We start from the raw sequence: 18,106 nt of genomic DNA on the forward strand, positions 1-18,106 counted from the left end.
GATTGAGCTGTTTGATTTTATAGTCGCTACACAAGCTGTCCGCGTGACAGTGATTGCAAAATGTTAAAGTATACAAGTGTAGCTGGTTTTTATTTCGTTATGCAGTTTTTAATTACCTTCTTACTACTGCAATTGTTAACTAGACTAAACATTTTAGATTCTATTTTTTATTGCTATTATGATCCAAGTGATAGGTCAGCGATGTCAGGGCCGAAACTATAACGATAACTTTTTATATCTTATAGGTATTAAAGCAGAGTATTAATAGGTACTACGTGACTCAATTAGACGCAAAGTAATTTTATTAATGTTGTATACATGACGCGCCACCGCACAATTTTATTGAAGACGAGCTCAGGTCGCTTTATGGCTTATAAGTATGGAAATAAGTTGTATGCTCTCCACTATCACTGAAGAAATGATACAGTTTCAGACTGAAAATTGGGTTGTGAGACTCTTGAGAAATAAACTTGAAAGGTTCCGTTCACGAAGGTTGCAGAATTAATGTTATTTGTAAGCTCCCGCTGTCCGTGTGCCTATATAACTTATCTGCAGGTTGCATTTCATGATCCTGAACTAAAATAGGTAAATATGTAGACAGTATTAGAGACATAACTAGAAACGTGATTGTTTCAGTAACTTTTGCGAAGGTATAATAATCATCAAATTTCGGTTTTTTTAATATTGTAGTTCAATCACGTAAAACAAAACAGAACAGGAATGTATGTTAAAAAATGTGACAGTGTGTACCTATGTACCTATTGAAATATTTGAAATATGACTATCACAAATATGCATATTTGGTGAAATTAATGCCTTCATTGCTTGGCCTAGGAGAATCATGGAAATGGAACCAGTGAAAAGAAAAAGTAGATTGACCTAATTGAGCATCTATCTCGCATACAGAATGACGTTTCGTTCCGACCTGCTCGGTGGAACGCAACGGTGTGAGATGCGCCGCTACAAGATCAAGGCCACGACGCTCGTGCGCGTGTGTTATGACCACACGGGCTTGGACCCGCAGGCGTGCACGCCACGTGGCGACGCTAGTAAAGATTGTATGGTATCTTGCTGGAGGCTCGAGGCACTCGTCACATCTCATTATCATTACATTAGGGCGGGCGTCACCGCTTTTATTTATCATCACAAGGTAGAAGGCTGTCTGCTTCGTAAATAATTTCATTAATTCACACCTATGCATGCTCAGGAGTTCTTTGTAATAAAACATCTAATACCCCCTCATTTTTGTTAAGCGTTAATACTTAATTATGTAAGTGTGGTCATTAGGTGCGTATGACCCTTCACACATTAGGCTCCATGGCGCTAATGAGTCTTCTCAGTAGCCCAGCGCAGGTGGTGGTTAGGTTATTATGCTGTAAATTACGCGTCGACAAATTACTGGCTTTACAATGTATATGGAAGATGAGTATCATGTAATCATTGGTGACCCGGGGTCGTGGCCGCAAAAATAACTGACAATACTGACATACTGACAGGTGACATCGCCTCGCGGTTAGCTCACGCTTTTTCTTTATACGAAGCCTATTTGGCAATAGTTTGATTAAACCATGTCTAACTTATCTTCAAGTTGATTCATTTACCTATAATTTCCTAAAAGCAAACTGTAAACGTGACGTAAGTTTCTTCTTAAAAGTACATTGACATAGGTGACGAAATTTAAGGGTCAGAAACAGACGGAATCAAAGATTTATGACAATTTTATTGACATTAGAATTCAGTCATTGTGGCAAGTTTATTAGCTCTATTAGTATAATCCGCGACTTTATATTCGGCACACCAGTATCACACAAATTCCAGTTGTCCAAGGATTCATCAGTTCGTCCAATACTATACGTTATAAGGAAATGTGCATATTTAAAGCAAATATTACTCCACATGATATTAAGGTTGACGAAATATAAAGTGAGCCGACCTCTCGAACAAGTTTGAATAAGGTCAGCTCACTTTATATTTTGTCAACTTTAACATTTGCTGATATTATACATGGTTATTATAATAGGTAGAGAAAAAATAAACAATACTCTCACGAACAACGAACGAACTTAGCGCTATTATATGTTACTGGGACACATAAAAAGCTTGTTTCGAAATTCTTTATCGATTAAGGTATCTACCTATTAAAAACTGTTGTTAGTAAATCAAAATTATTATTAGTTTGTTCAAATCAATACAATGACTGGTGCTCACACCTCATGCAATAAGTTACGTAACATTCGAGTCCGATTCAGACGGGCGAGTCAGCTGGGTTTTACCTGTTTATTGGGTATTGTGTGGAATTGGTGTTGATATTGGCGATAAATTTGCAAATGTTGAGTTGTGTCGGTCTCGTTAGTGTGTGGAATTGGAGCGCGGAACTAACAAACCGCTGCGCGCGTGTCGGCCGTCTGCCGGAGCGCCGGTAATATAACGACCGAGTCGAATTTGTTTGTTGTGCAGTTTGTTTATGATCAACGGTAGCTTCACATCCTAATTTGATTTTTTTTAAACACACGTATTCAATTAATCCTTTACACATACTCATAGTTCAACCTTTGCATACACTAAATGTTATATTAATTTTCACCTATATTCTGGAAATATAGCGTAAAAAAGCAAACACAGAGTAGGTACTAGATACATATATCTGCTGAGACGTCCTTGCATTTGATCCCACACGTGGCTGCGCAATTGATCAAGTATTTACCATCCTCTAGTTTACTTTAATAGGCTAAGTGTTCGTGACGAGGCTGCTTGACCTTTTTGCACTTTGTTGATACTGTTTTGAAATACGTTGATGCTAACTTTTATGTAACATTTCCAGTGAGTTAAAAACCATAGCTTATGTATCAAAGCCACTCCGTTTTTGTGCATAAACGCCCAAGCAACCTTACGGCTACCACCAGTTTTGACATTGACAGATACGTGCATACATCGCATATTAGTGCAAGCGAGATGTATAGAAAGTAATTTACGTAGACGCGAGCGTATCGCATAATATTTACGCATCTACCTAGCAAATTGTTAGGTATATCATAGTGACGTTATATTGTCATAGCTCCCGAGATACGCGTATAATCTAGTTAAACAGACGAAGACGTGCTAATGACGCAAACAGGTGCTGAATGTATACATATCCTATGCTAATTGCAGGGTAAACAGACAATGACAAATCATATTTATCAAGTCGCCAATCGAAAAGTAGAAATGTTCACGTCATCGTTTCAATACTTAATTACTGCTGCCTTTTAAACGAGTTTCAACTCTAAACTCATAAGCTAATTTTTTAAATTTTCCTGCATTCCCAATGAAAGTGTTTACAATCAGTAATTGAATTACTTAGCAGTGTATCGACAAGTCAAGTCAGTAGTAGCGAAAAAAAAAACGAAGATAGAACAAATGTTAACAACCAAATAGTCTATTATGGTGTCACTAATGTCACTAAAATATTTTACATGACTTTGTGTCTTATCATTTAATCGCAATAAAACGTCAGGTCACAGAGCGTATGGTGCAACTTATTAGTATTCATGGAGTCGACGCTTAGGAAATGGCTTTTTTAAATCCATGAAGGACGTCATAACTCTTACAAAAATGTCATAAGGTCAATGTGGATAATTCCGTCATAGGGACTATTCCATCTACTAGCGTTTTTCTCGAACGAACAACGAACAAAATTGATAATTTCATCGACAAAGCAGCGATTGTTTTTAGTTTAAGCAATCAAAAGCCCCTATGATGGAATTAGCCACATTGACTTTAACCCACTCTACGGATACTTGATACTCAAGTTATAGGATACTCAAGTTATACTTCTTATAAGTGTCAAAAATTTTTTCGCCGCTAACGTTATCATTGAAGCTCATTGAATTGTAACTTGGAAATTGCATTACTGGGTGTGAGTTAAAAGGGCAGAAATCAAACAAGTGTCTCTTGTCTGCCCTCTGGCAGTGTTAATGAAGGAACGGAAACGAGTCGGAAGGAGGGCTCTTGCACCATAAGCGGCGCGGAATGCGCGCGCGCCGGGTCACCGGGACTCGCGTTGTGCAAGGCATCAGCTGTTAGCCGCTATTGTTTACTTTGACTTTTGACATGTGCTTTCTACAACTGTACGATTGAAAGGACCAAAATGAGACATTGTTCCAAAAGGGAAACTTTGTAGTTATACAGGTAATTTTACCGATATTGCGGATTAGTTGATACGGGAGGAGATGAAGTGAACCCGCCGCGGCGAGTAATTGTCGGGGACAGCACACGCGCGGTATGAATGGGGCAGGAGTCGATGTTAGGTAACTAGCTGCGCGGGCGCACGTCGATCCCAACTAGCTTTCTAATTCATTGAGTGTCACTCAGATTTCGTGCGAAATAATTAAAATTTTCCGGTCGCAAGCCAATTACTTGTAATTAACCGTGTCACCTCTGTGAGGTCAAGGGCCGGGGGTGGGTCACTGAGGTAGGAAGGGGTCACGGCCGTAACCCGGTGCGAAGTCACGTGGACCTCCCAGAGAAACAAATGAAAGTTACAAATGTCGTGTACTTTTCCTTGATGTTCTAGCTGTGGGCTATCAGTATATGATGTTAAAGATTATTGCTAATTGTTTGGGTTCTTAATTGGGTAATTTGTTTGGGTTGAGAGAAGGGTTGCGTAACCCCACGTGCTCGAGGCTCAGGAGACGCGGAGTGCCGGCATCGGACTTATAGAGATCGTTTCCACTAAAGAATAATATTGAGTCAAGTCAGTGAGAAGGTGCAGTGATTTTTATGAAACAAGCATTACATGAATTTTTGTTTGGAATATTATAAAAAAAAATGGTAAAATAACGCTAGAAGAAAATGCATATTAATATAATGTTAAGTTCGTTATAATTATTATCTTGCCGGATAAATCTTTGATTTTACAGATTTTATGGTTATACATTGGAAACGTCGGCCTTGATAGATATCTCACTAAGTACGAATTTTGCGGAAACGTTCCAAGTAGGGTCCGAGTGGGGGAAATTTCTGGGGGTTAAAGCTCGGGGGTGCAATGTATAAATGATTGGGGCAGTGCGGCGGCCTCAATGCTATCGAAAGTGATTTCTAGCGCGTGTCGAAACTGGCTCGGTGTCCGAGGTTGCGCGGTGAGGCAACGTCACAATTGCATTCCATTTATTTCGCTTAATTATAAGTGGCGGGCGGGTCCGCGCGGTGGCGCTAGCTTCACTTTCGATCTCGTTTCATAACGGGCGGCGACGCGGAAGCGTCCTTATGCAACCGCGCGGCTGTGTGGTGAGTGTGTGTGCGGTACGTTACCGAGCGGCGGCGGGAGCGGGAGCGGAGGCGGAGCGGGGACACTCACGTGGGGTTGCGGCTTAAGTGCTGGAGCCGACGAAGCGCGGACACGTGCGTGCTGGACGAGAGCGCGCGAACGAGTGAGCGACGACGGCGCCGGCGCACCGAGTAGCTGCGGCGCCTCCCCCCGCGCGTACCGCGTCGCGGCAGCCTGCGCTTTCAGTGCCTGAAGCCGTGTCCTGCTGACTCTGATGACTCTTCTCGCCGCCGCGACCCTGCACCGCTTTGTCTAAAGCTAATAGATGACTCAAGATACTCGTAACATCCGCGCCTGACTCTGTAGCAGATATCAAATTATAATAACATTGGTTCTTGGATATCATTGGTTACTCACCTACCGACCGTAGTTAAAAATATCAACTTGACAGTGAGTTAATTATAACGTTTCATTAGCTGTCTACTTGAAACTTAGTGCCAAAATATTTTTTACAGTACATAATATGGTGCTACTTTACCGCCCAAGGGCGGGATTAAGGACAATACGTGCCCAAATTTAAAGGGCCATGTACTGTAAAACGTTGTACAATACACGTGCGAAAAGGTAATTCGCTACTCGTGTCGATTTAAAACACTCCCTTCGGTCTTATTTCAATTTATCGCCACTCGTTGCGATTTTACTACTGTTCGTACTTGTATCGTAATGTGCTAATAAACTAGGGATCGAAAGTTGCGGTAAAATACTTCAATATGAATATTTTCCATGTAAAACCTACATAGAAATTGTATGTATTTAGGTACTTATTCATACAAAAAGTAGTTATATTCACATGGTGTTTTAGCCAATAGCCTATGATTAAGAGCAGTAAAGAATTACCTATATGTTGAAAAAGTTACATTTTAATTGCGCTTGTATCTAAGTAAACGACTAAACTTTCTTCTTAATAACCAATAATGTTATTGGCTATTTTCTGTTACAATTTTACAGAAGATAGTGTTAAGTGTTAGTACATTAGGTTGCGATTAGGATTTTGTTCAATTCTGTACCCAAATTTGGTTTTTAACTATTAAACTAACAAAAAATCCAAGTGAATTCGTTAATGAAGATGCTGTAATCAATAACCATTTTGTGCTTAAAATAGGCAGTAAATTTTATTATACTATTAAAACTCAAGGACCGCATCCCGTTGCAGTTAAGTATAGGTACTTACTATTTATGTTCTCTAAATTGACGTGCTCACAGCAAAAGAATAATTTGATAATTATCGCGCCATAATAACAGCTTAGGTATAAGCAAATAATTATTTCGTCCTAGTTATAACAAGAAACATACATTTTTATTGTATTGGTGAATTATAAAACTAATCAAAAATAGGTGGTCAAATGGAGACTGGTATGTTTCATATTGTTTCGGAAGTAAGTGCACAATGAAATGATTATGAAATATTGTTCGCCTGATGTTGATTTAATTTTAATTGTTGTTTTGAAAATAAACTGTTGAAAATCAATGCATTTTAATAGTTCTAGGTATGTGAGCTTAATTAGCTCTTACCTACACGTATAGAATCTACAAAAGATCATAAGGCAAATGTTTTTAGCGATTGGTGATAAAAGATAAAATAATTTCGATAACATCTTCTTCTTTTGTGTAAATGGAAGTATTTGTAAATCCCTTTTAGGTTTCATGACTTATTTCCTACTAGGGGTCATCCATTAATTACGTCACACGTTTAGGGGGAGGGAGGGGGTCAAGAAAATGTGACATATTGTGACATGGGGGAGGGGGGAGACACAAACTTTGTGACGTCACTTTAACTTCATCAGTAACCGAATTTTTTTTTTAAATTATTTTATTCGCTGTACATTTAAATAACAGGTTTTTAAAACGATAATCGTTTTTATTCTTTTAATTTTCTTTCCTAAGCAGTTTTGGGTTATAAAATTACTAATATTTATATCGTCAAAAATATTTTGATAAAATATTAATAATACTTAGGTACTTACTTAATTCGATTTGGCGATTTCGTAGAAAAAATGTGACGTCACACTAGGGGGGAGGGGTTTGCCAAATGTGACAAAATGTGACAAGGGGGGGGGGGGGGGAGGGGTCAAAAAACCTAGAAATTCGTGTGACGTAATTAATGGATGACCCCCTACCTATATTCAACGCGGTAACGCAGCGAGTGTGATGGGCACCTTTGTGCCGGGGGTAGCGCGGGGAGGCCTCTCTTTCAGTAGTTTTTATATTCCTTGTTTTATTTTAGATATATTTAGGGTTCTTAGTTTTAATTTAGTATTATTCATAGATATATTTCGGCCATAAGTTATTTATTTGTCTTTTTATTCTTTTTCAATGAAATAAACCTGTCAATATTTGTATAGTAGGTATGTAAGTAGGTATCAATAATCTTTTGATATTCTTGTTTGACTTTAAAGACGGACATTGTCGGTTTTTTCTTTAATTTTGATTGGTGTTTATTTTCCGGGGTTATTGTCCTGTAACCTTATTCAACTTTTGATACGTGTTATTTATTAACTCAAAACGGAAGCAACTTCCATGTAAGAGTTTTCAACTCGCCACTTTAGGTAATATGTATAGTTTTGTTATTTATAGAAAAGTTATATACTTTTTTAGCTATATACTTTTTTAAATTGTGATTCTTTGTGTAGGTAATACACACAACAACAACAACCCTTCCAAGCCTTCAAGCCTACAAGCCTTCTTGAGCTTACCGTGGGACTTAGTCAATTTGTGTAAGAATGTCCCTATAATATTTATTTATTTTATTTATTTATTTAATATTTTAATACTTTTAAGAGACCAATCCGCAAAGGTTCATGTTATTTTATGGATGATTGGTCAATTCAGGTATGATTACTAACACCAGCTAGTGAGTCTCGTTGATGTCTTCTGTAACTAGCAAGTAAAGAGCTTTGACGGCCTGAGTTCGATCCGTGTTTAGTTGACTTGTGTACTGCCTCTATGGATAATGAAATTGACATAATATTTACTGCGTAAAACATGGTGTTCCATTAAATTGGGACTTGATAATAAAATAATCATATGATTTAGGTACGTGAGCTGCAAATGCCGTTTCGTGATCAAAATGTTTTCATTCATCATTTGTGTAGGTACCTAAGTATGCACTTTTGCAGTCGTGTGTAAAATGAACCTTATAGGTAATCAATAATGTAATGTTTAAGTGCCAGCAGAGTGCAATTCAATTCTTCCTTAAAATTTAATCAAAGATTAAATAATAATTACAAATAGAAGGCGGTTTTCTAATACGTTCCCGCGTAATGGAATGTGTTTAAAAGTGACAGACTAACATATAAAGTGAATATGAATATACCGTCTACATATTTGTTGTAGACGGTGCTTGTTCAATCTGGATTAAAATTGTAAATTTGTTTCATTGATTTCCTATTTGTTAGGTATCAAATATTTGAATTTTATATTACAATTTTAGAAGGTTCCATCAATGTTGCTTTTTATTTAAGTTCTTTTAATTACAAGGTTGGCAGGATATTGACTAGTATTTATATTATTAATAAAAAAGTTGTTATTACAAGAATGACTTAATTGATGTACATATAAACTTTTTTTAGAAATGATCAATTGATCATTTATATTTTACTAGCTCGCGTTTTTAAATCTTGTCGATATTACAATTGTGAAAAAATGGCATGATTAAATTAAATTTTAATTATACATACTTGACAGTAATTAAAGGTAATTTGAGGACTACGAAAAAAGTATTTGGATCTACGAGCTTAAATAAACCTAGCGCCAGTTAGAGTTTTCGTTGTCTCTCTGGGATACTAAAGCCCTTGCTACACGGTCGCCGACAAGCCTTCTAACCGTCTTATCTTCTTGGTCTGTCCTTGGTCAGTTTTGGTCAAATTTTGTTGGAAACAACGGCGACCGTGTAGCAAGGGCTTAACAAGCGTAGGTAACTAACGATATTTTACGTAGATACCTACTGAAAATTTATTTTTACAAAGTTCCTCAGTCTGCTACCCTCTTAAGCACAGCCTATACGTGCATTGTGCAGTATCAGTTAATTTGTTTTTTTTCGCACTAAAATAAATAGGAAAGGCATACCTATTCTGATTGTAATAAAAGGTTTTGCTATGGATATATATATTATCTGTGTATTCGTTAACCCAGTCTCAAATTGTACTGGTAACCATAGTAACTTGAGGTTTAACCGGTTAACCCAGGGTTAGTGATTGGTGCAAGTGGCCCTTAGTGTCAATAGTGACATAACTTTAACCAGAAACGACACTTGTAGATCATATCCTTGACAAACCCAGATCAAATTCATAACCTGTTATTACATACACAGTACTGTCTCTAGGTTTTAGTTTTAGGTCGGAGTGACAGGGGCACGGGTGTTGCGCCATTTCCGCCGGTTTTGGCGGTAAAAGGTACAACCTACTTCCGGCGCCGCGCCCTCTCGCTAATATTCTCAAACACACTAGGCTAATAAATCAATATGGTTTAACCATATATCGACACTCGGCGGACATGTATGAGAAATATTTTGTATGTCACCAAAATTTATTAAGGGCCACTTGCACCATTTACTAACCCGGGATTAACCGGTTAAACCTGTAGGTAGTTACCATGGTTACCAGTACAATTTGACACTGGGTTAACGGTTTAACCAGTTAACCCCGGGTTAGTAGAATGGTGCAAGTGAGCCTTAGACTTAATGTTCCTGATCACTACAGGGTGACTTCAAATTGGTAATACAAAACACTTGATTGGGACTCAGTTAACACATTCAATACCACTAAGTGCTACGGGTTACGCTCGTAGCGCGTAGCCACGGTTTCGTCGTATGTAGCGCGTAGTCGCTACGAACAGTGTACCCGACAGTCGGGTTCTTGGTGTTGAATGTGTTAATGCCCAATAGCGTACTACAGTAACACCGTTGTTAAAATTAGCTGTATTTAATTATCGCTAATTTTCTAATAAAACAAATAATTAAAGTCCCGAAGTGTGGTTACCCCACATTAAATACCTAACTGTCATACCTGTCACTCGATGTTATCAATGTAAGTTAATAATTATCGATATCACTGAGTGACACTCGTGTAAAGGCCAGTGCAGACGGGCGGGGGAATTATGGTGACAACCGCTCTAAATAAATTAAAAATAATACCCCTAAACGGCCATAGCCACAAATTAGTATTCTAACGTCCGCACCTCCATTTTATCGGTCATAATCTTACAATCGAATAAAAGGGGAATCGGCGAGCCAAATGGAGTTTGCAACCACACCACATGATTTGATCAGACATTTAACCAGATTGGCGCAAAACTGTTCCCGTCTGGACTGACCTTAAGCTGTTTAGTTTTAAGTACCCTGATACAGTCGACGTCAAAGATATGTTTACGTTTTTCACCTTATTACAAAGTAAGGTGCAAAAGTGTAAACTTATTATCTTTGAAGTCGACTGTACAATATGTGGTAAATAATAAGCGAATTAATATAAATTAAATCATTTATTAATGTACGTAATCTACCGAATGTAACACAATCTTAAAATACGAGTACCTACCTACGTTTCAATACTTTCAATAAGTAGATAAGTGTGCACCTACTTTAACCAAACGTATTTTAAGATGTGTTGAAAATGACCACCGCATTTCTGGACACATAAGTCTGATTCATATGATTACTCTTGAGATTCTTGATAAATTCATTGGTTTTCACAGAATTGAATGCCTCAATTATCTTTTGGCGAAGTTCATCGAGGGTATTTGATTCCCATGCGTACACTCTCCTTTTAATTTCGCCCTACAAAGGAAGTCGAGTCGGCCATGCGAAGATCGGGACTTCAAGGCGGCCATGCGACTGGGCTGTTGCGTCCAATCCATCTGCCAGGGAACTCTTGGTCCAATTGATATCGCACACAGCTAACTGTGCTGGTGCACCATCTTGCTGGAAATGGAGATTCTCCAAATTTTGCTCCGGCACCTTTTGTAGCAAAATCGGTAACACGTTTCTCAGGATTTTTTTTTATTTAAAAATTTATTGTAAAATCTAAATCTTGCGGAAAATCTAATTTTCGATTGACAAAAGTGACAATTACTAATCAAGACACGTTTACTTCATAAATACTGTGACAGGTGATTGATAACCAAAGAGGAAAGTGTTCTTTTGAAATTATTTAACCTTCTTTGTTAATCATTATGTTAGGATAACCATGTGAAGCCTAAAAAAATGGGATAAATAAAAAAATTATAAAAAAATACTTTTGATTATTTTAAAAGCATGAGACTTAATTGAGAGGCTTAATTAAGGGAAGATGTATCTAAAACATTGATTTTGTATTACCAATTTGAAGTCACCCTGTATATTAATTATTTATTGGCTTCTATTTAATTAGCGATGATAGTTAATTTGTATCTTTAAATTTAACATTTCCTAATAAATATCATAATTTGTATATTTTCCTCTGTGACGTTTAAATTTAGCTACTTACAGATTGTCTAGTGAATACACTTATCTGATAGCAAATCTTACCACATATTATAAGATATACACTCCACAGTAATGAAACTAGGTAAGTAACTGTTTATGGAAGCTTAAATACTTACAAAGCAACCCGATTTCATATTTTATTTTCACGTATCTTTATTTTCGCACACATTAACGGAATCGGAACCTCATATTTTCGAATTTTGGATTTAAATATTCCAATTAAAACTCATAAGAAATATACCTATTCAGCTAGCCGATAAGAGTACCTACGCCGATCGTCGATCCTCGACGATTGCGTTATTTCTTGTTATTGTATCAAAATAAATAGACTAGGTACCTAACTGTTTTTGTAATGCTTAAAAATATCAAACTAAATTACGTAGACCTGTGATGTCGTCATCCAGGGTGTGGCGGGTGGTTTTAGACAGGTGGCCCAGGTCAGTGGCCGCGGCTGAAGATCACGCACGCACACAGGCGCACGGTTACGTCAGCGCGCGGTTACGTGAGCACGCACACACGCACAGGTAGGTATGGTAACTGTGTAAGTAGAACTCGGACGCTCGGATGTGTGCCGCGGCCAACGCATCTGGAGCAGTCTGCACAATCTGCATTTTGGCAACGGTTATTGACCATACATACTTACATCGTACTTTCATAAAATTATGATCTAGACGGCTCGATTCGGGAAATGAATTAGAGATTAACTAGATACGATATAGTAAAGATATGTGACGTTCCATGGCAAAAGGTACCTTATGGCGGCTGGCGCCACGATTCGGGAAATGAATTAGAGATTCACTAGATATGAAATAGTAGAGATATGTGACGATCCACGGCAAAAGGTACCTTATGGCGGCTGGCACTTACGTCGCATAGCGCCGCAATAATATTGGAGCGGCGTTAATAATAGCGTAAGCGCCAACCGCCATAAGGTACCTTTACCGTGGGACGTCACATATCTTTACTATATCGTATCTAGTTAATCTCTAATTCATTTCCCGAATCGCGCCGACATGCAAAAAACCCGGCCAAATGCGAATCGGACTCGCGCCATTAGGGTTCCATAGGTGATCCAATTTTTGTAAAACTATTTATTTTTCATAGATTGACTCATGCTTGACTTTCACTAAGTATGTAGGTAAAAAATATTTTCAGTTTTTTTTTCTATCGACTTCATAGCTGTATCAACCTCAACTTAATCGGTCCTGTGCTTTCGGGACTAATTGACTGTGACAAACGGACGAACACATAATACCGAAACTTTATACATGTCATGTAGTTCTGATTTTTTGCAGACTTGATTATGATGTAGGCCCAATGAATAATCCAAGTTTGTGACCTCGAGCGCCGAACGCAACTAATCAATATTTATTAAGTACTTAATAATCGATTTTCATTATCATCATATCGCAAGCCGGAAAACATCCACTGCTATAGTTCGTTTTTTTAGCATTAGAAAAAGACTACGCGATCTCGACGTGTCTTTTAATTGAATAACGCTTTTTAAAAATCAGTAACTATTATGAAAGCAAAAGAATGTAAATAATCGTAAGTATATGATTCATAATTGTTACATATATACCGTGACTTATTTTTCAAAAGTGTTTTTGAATAAAAATACACGTCAAGATTTTTACCTTTTTTCTAATGCTAAAAAAAACAACGTGCTCTTGTTATTGTTCATAATCATATATAATGTACTAGCCTAACTGCATCCTTCGGTTCGCAGTTACCATTGAAAATCCATTTTGCATCGACGGCCATCGGATTTAGAAGTAGTGCTCGATAACACAATTAGTTACTAAATTACTTAGATGTGATTAGGCTGCATATTGGTGTATTAAAACATATTTAAGTACTGCACGTATTTCTGAATGACACTTTTATTTTTTGTTTTCTAAAGTGAAAGAAAAGGGAAATTCAGCTGTCGCTGTATTTTGCTATAACTTTACCTGCCTACTTGTGACCATGAGAAACGCCTTTTTTTTACATTCTCTTCTCGCGATAGCTCTAGCTCCCTACCGTGGTGTTCTAATTAGATTATATTTCGTCAGGAAAAAATAAATAAATATTAACCTTATTTTTGTACTAGCATATGATAGTAAAATATTAATCAGTTTTGGTTACCAACCTGACGATCTAGTATTGATTGATATGTATTGTAGTCTTCGAAGGTAAAGATAATATATTTAAAAATCTATTGAAAAAAGGCGAAAAATGTATTATTCCATCAGCTTGTGGAAGATGCAAAGTACTTAGTGGTAATAAAATACTTGAGAACCATAACATAACATATGTTTCAGATCTTTAAATATATATTAAATTTACATAGGTATATTATTGGTTTGCTAAGTTACTAATCTCAGTACGTCCTTCTTGCAGCGATATATAATGAAACCTATTAGATGTAACATAAGTATATTTTTTAAATCTGTTGCGCCTTACATTTTACATCTGGATATGGTAATATACATTTAGTTTTATTGCATGGTTGCTGGAGGCAGTTGACTCACCCGAAGTAGATATTAACATACATTCGGCTATCGGCGGGCGGCACCCTGTATAGACGTAGGGTCAGGTTACCATGGCTCGGTGAGGCAAGTGTGGCTATAAAATTGGCTAATGTGCATTTTATTAGTGTTGTAACGGGTCCTTGGGCCTAGATGTGATAAACTAAATTTACATATTTCGTTAGAATAATCAAACTCATTAGCGACGACGTTATAATCAATCTCGCGAGAGTGTCGCGCCCTCGCGCTGGTGTCGCGTGTTGCGTAGACGCATACTAATGTGCAGCGCAGACAATGGGGCGGTTTCGGGCGGGTCAACAGTCAACAGTTAAAGGGTACCGGTGAGGTCGCTGTGACAGCTGTCAATTCTCAACGACGTGTCAAAGTGCGAGGGCTCCGAGTTTAACCCTTTCAATGCCATGTTGTAAACCGTTGGTCATAGTAACATTACTAAATCTCAGCTAAAGAATGTTTGAATATTCATTTTGTTTTTCTTAATTAATGTTTGTCGATGTCGACCATGTATTATGATTCGCCTTGTTCGATGAAACAAAAAAAAAAACTATTGATTTTGCATGATTAATAGCTGCTGGCCTCACTCCGTGCCTTGGCTTAGTTTTCTCTGGCTCTGAAAACTAGATTCAGATTAACACTACATTTATGCGCTTGCGTAATCAGACCCGTGCCATTCGCGCCCGCGCCGGGTCTGGAGGCAAATTCCGATTTGTGAAATATGATACCAATTAGGTTTCGATCTTGGTCCCTCTCACCAACATATGAGTGCATGTAGAATGAACCGAGAAGGAAATTAAATTAGTATCATATTTCTCAAATAATCAACATGTCGAACATGCCCCCTGCTGACCCGCCTCCGGCTATCAATGTGCACACTCTGGTAAACTTCCACTGCGGACAATCCTTCGTGTATTTCACTTACAAGTTTATAATACGCAATCAGGCTTAAGAGTTGGATTGCGATATTTGTAATAAAATTATGTAAGTTCTTGATTCCCGGATCCGTATTTGTTACGCCAGCAGGCTTCGTCCGCGTAAAATAAGCTTTTAGGTGAAATGAGGAAAATCTGTCCGGATCTGCTCGTAGCTCTGTTACAGTTGCTATACCTCCACATTTTAAATGTTTAATGAATTACAATAAGATTTAAAGTTCATTAAAAAACTCCGAAAATTCGTCTTTTTTTTCTGTTCAATAAATAATGTTAAGACTATTAACTATTAACACGTTAGCACGTTACAGGTAGAGCCTAGTGTGGGGATGGATCACTGTAGCCTCTCTTGGAATGCTAATTTCTTGAAATAAATTTGAATTTTGAATTTGTATTTAGTACGTTAAGTTAAAAATAAAGACCTAAATATTTATACTCAGCCAGTTATTACCGCTATCGGTGGGAAACGGATGTCCCGCTGCTGCATCCAGCCGCTGTTATCTTTAAATCAAACACTGAACCGTATTTAAGCACGTTATTTTCTTAACTTTACTACACAAAAGGAAAACAGGACCCCAATTCCAATAAGGCCTAGTTTCCCCTCTGAGTTGAAAGATCAGATGGCAGTTGATTTTGTAAAAACTAGTGCCTACGCCAATTCTTGGGATTCGTTATCAAGCGTTTTCTAGCCCTCTTGAGCTGTGATAAAACGCCAGGGTCAGGAAGCTCTTGAATCAGGGGCTCTTGGAAGATGATTGTATAAAAAGAAGTAAAAAGTATTAAAGGCTGATATAACGCCCAAGGCATGTGCATACAACACCTATGTACATATACTGTTAGTCAACTATCAAAAAGAAATTTGCTATGGATGGTGCAGTGAAAATACAACCTAGAAATTCCAAGGCATGTGACTTATTAGTATCACGTTAGTAGTAGGTATCTCACACGGTGATCTCGACATCTAACAATCAAACACATTGATGTTGCAATTTAGATGCCATTGGTGCAAGCATCAACTAAATCTTCTCTTGCCATATTCATACCAGTTCAGCTTTCACAACTGTTGCATGGATTTTTATTCATAGCTATATAATTAAATTATCCACTATCAAATTTGCATAAGATGTGTTAAGCGTTTATTAGATCATTAAATAATTTACAGGTTTATATGTTTCTTTGTCCTTCGTTCATAACAAGCCAGTTTGTATTTTCTTGATGAAAATATTCGGCGCACACTATAACGAATGGTATGAAAACTGTCTCCCAGAATTAACAAAAAAATTGCTCGTTCAAACGATGATCGCATTACAAACATAACATTTTATCTTTGCAATTTGTAAGTTTGATGTTTTACTAGTTACTGTCCTGTTCCTGCTAAATTGGCTTCCAATACATTTCCACCGATCCACTAGAATGTGATCCTACACACATACACTCCTTTCTACTATATTGCAGGTCCTCCGCTCCATGATATGTAATTTCAACTAGGTCTCCTCGTCCAGTCTCCAGGCTTGGTTTTTTCCTTAGGTATTCATTCTGCTCATCATATAATTGCATCGAAATGTGTAAATATATTTTTATAATGTCAATATTCAGAGAGAAAAATGCATGAGGACTACCTACGTAAACTACGTTTTTATGGAGAAGTATATACTCGCCCACAGGACGAACAGAAAATATATAGATCAATAAAATATTCTTAAATAATTTGTGTGTATAATGCATGTGTTAGGTGTACTTCTTACACGATCTATTTGTTGTTAAACTACATTAGTAATACTAGCATACTCGTACCGGATGATTTTAAATTTCCACCGACACAAATACCATATTTAGCTACGTGTCAATACATAAATATTGTGACACGCTTCCTTAACTGGCTGTAGGTAATTTCGCAGCGGGAAAAGGATTTGTGTAACTTTTACATTGTTTATTTTAAGTTACGGCCTTGGGCTTTCTGTTTATATTAATAATCAAAAGAGCTGTACCTAATACCTTTCCAGTTGGAATGAAAATGAGGCTTTGTACTTATAACAAACTTAATAAGCCCTACCCCAAAAAGGTTTCCATAGCATAGCAATCGGACCAACTCTGTAGTATAAGTTTACCTAGGCATTAAAACAAACAAGTGCGAGTCGGACTCGCGTTTCTAGGGTTCCGTACATAAGTCCGACTCACGCTTACAGCACATTTGTCTAATAGGTTTTCCTGTCATCTGTAGTTAAAGAACTATTTTGTGTATTTTTTTTCAAAATTTTAGACCCAGTAGTTTCCGAGATAAAGGGGGGGGGGGGGGTTGGTAATTTTTTGGGTATTTTCTTAAATAACTTCGAACCTATTTATTTTAAAATTATAAAAAAAACATGTCCATCTTTGGGTCACTAATTTACATATGTGTACCAAATTTCAACTTAATTGGTCCAGTAGTTTCCGAGAAAATAGCCTGTGACAGACGGACAGACAGACAGACGCAGGAGTGATCCTATAAGGGTTCCGTTTCCGTTCCGTTTTTTCCTTTTGAGGTACGGAACCCTAAAAATATGTATTTTAGATACAGCCCAGACGTTTTCCACAGAAATTGCGGAACACAAATAGAACAGCAATAATAAAGGAAGAAAAGATTCCTACTCGTATATACGAATCGAGAACGCCCTTCTGTCGAATTAAGTAAAAGCAAAGTATCCAAAAATATAATTGTCGGGCTATAGGTACTTGAATTTTAATTGTGGATGGATACAGTTCCCTGTTTTGTACAATACAAGCGCAATTTCACCGTAGGTACTCGTACGTCAAAAAAACTTCATCTGAGTTACTAAAACGTATGCCGCTACTACTGTATTAAGCGTTTTACGGTATCCTGGTGATGGACAGTATAATTGCATTAGTGCAA

At 37.4% G+C, this 18,106-nt stretch overlaps 1 protein-coding gene across 3 annotated transcripts in view; it reads right to left on the bottom strand.

The window, feature by feature from the left end:
- LOC134790989 (synaptonemal complex protein 4) overlaps nucleotides 1–5,465 on the bottom strand; it is a 32,134-nt gene extending 26,669 nt beyond the window's left edge. For 2 of the 3 annotated variants that reach the window (XM_063762059.1, XM_063762035.1), the window contains exon 1: nucleotides 5,336–5,465. The gene's annotated coding sequence lies outside the window, so the exon portion shown is untranslated. Of the gene's footprint in view, nucleotides 1–5,289 lie in introns of all 3 variants that reach the window. The other variant, XM_063762044.1, reaches the window with a different exon arrangement.
- Between the last annotated feature and the right edge of the window lie 12,641 nt (nucleotides 5,466–18,106).

This window comes from Cydia splendana, chromosome 1, assembly GCF_910591565.1.
Source record: "Cydia splendana chromosome 1, ilCydSple1.2, whole genome shotgun sequence".
Lineage (NCBI taxonomy): Eukaryota > Metazoa > Arthropoda > Insecta > Lepidoptera > Tortricidae > Cydia > Cydia splendana.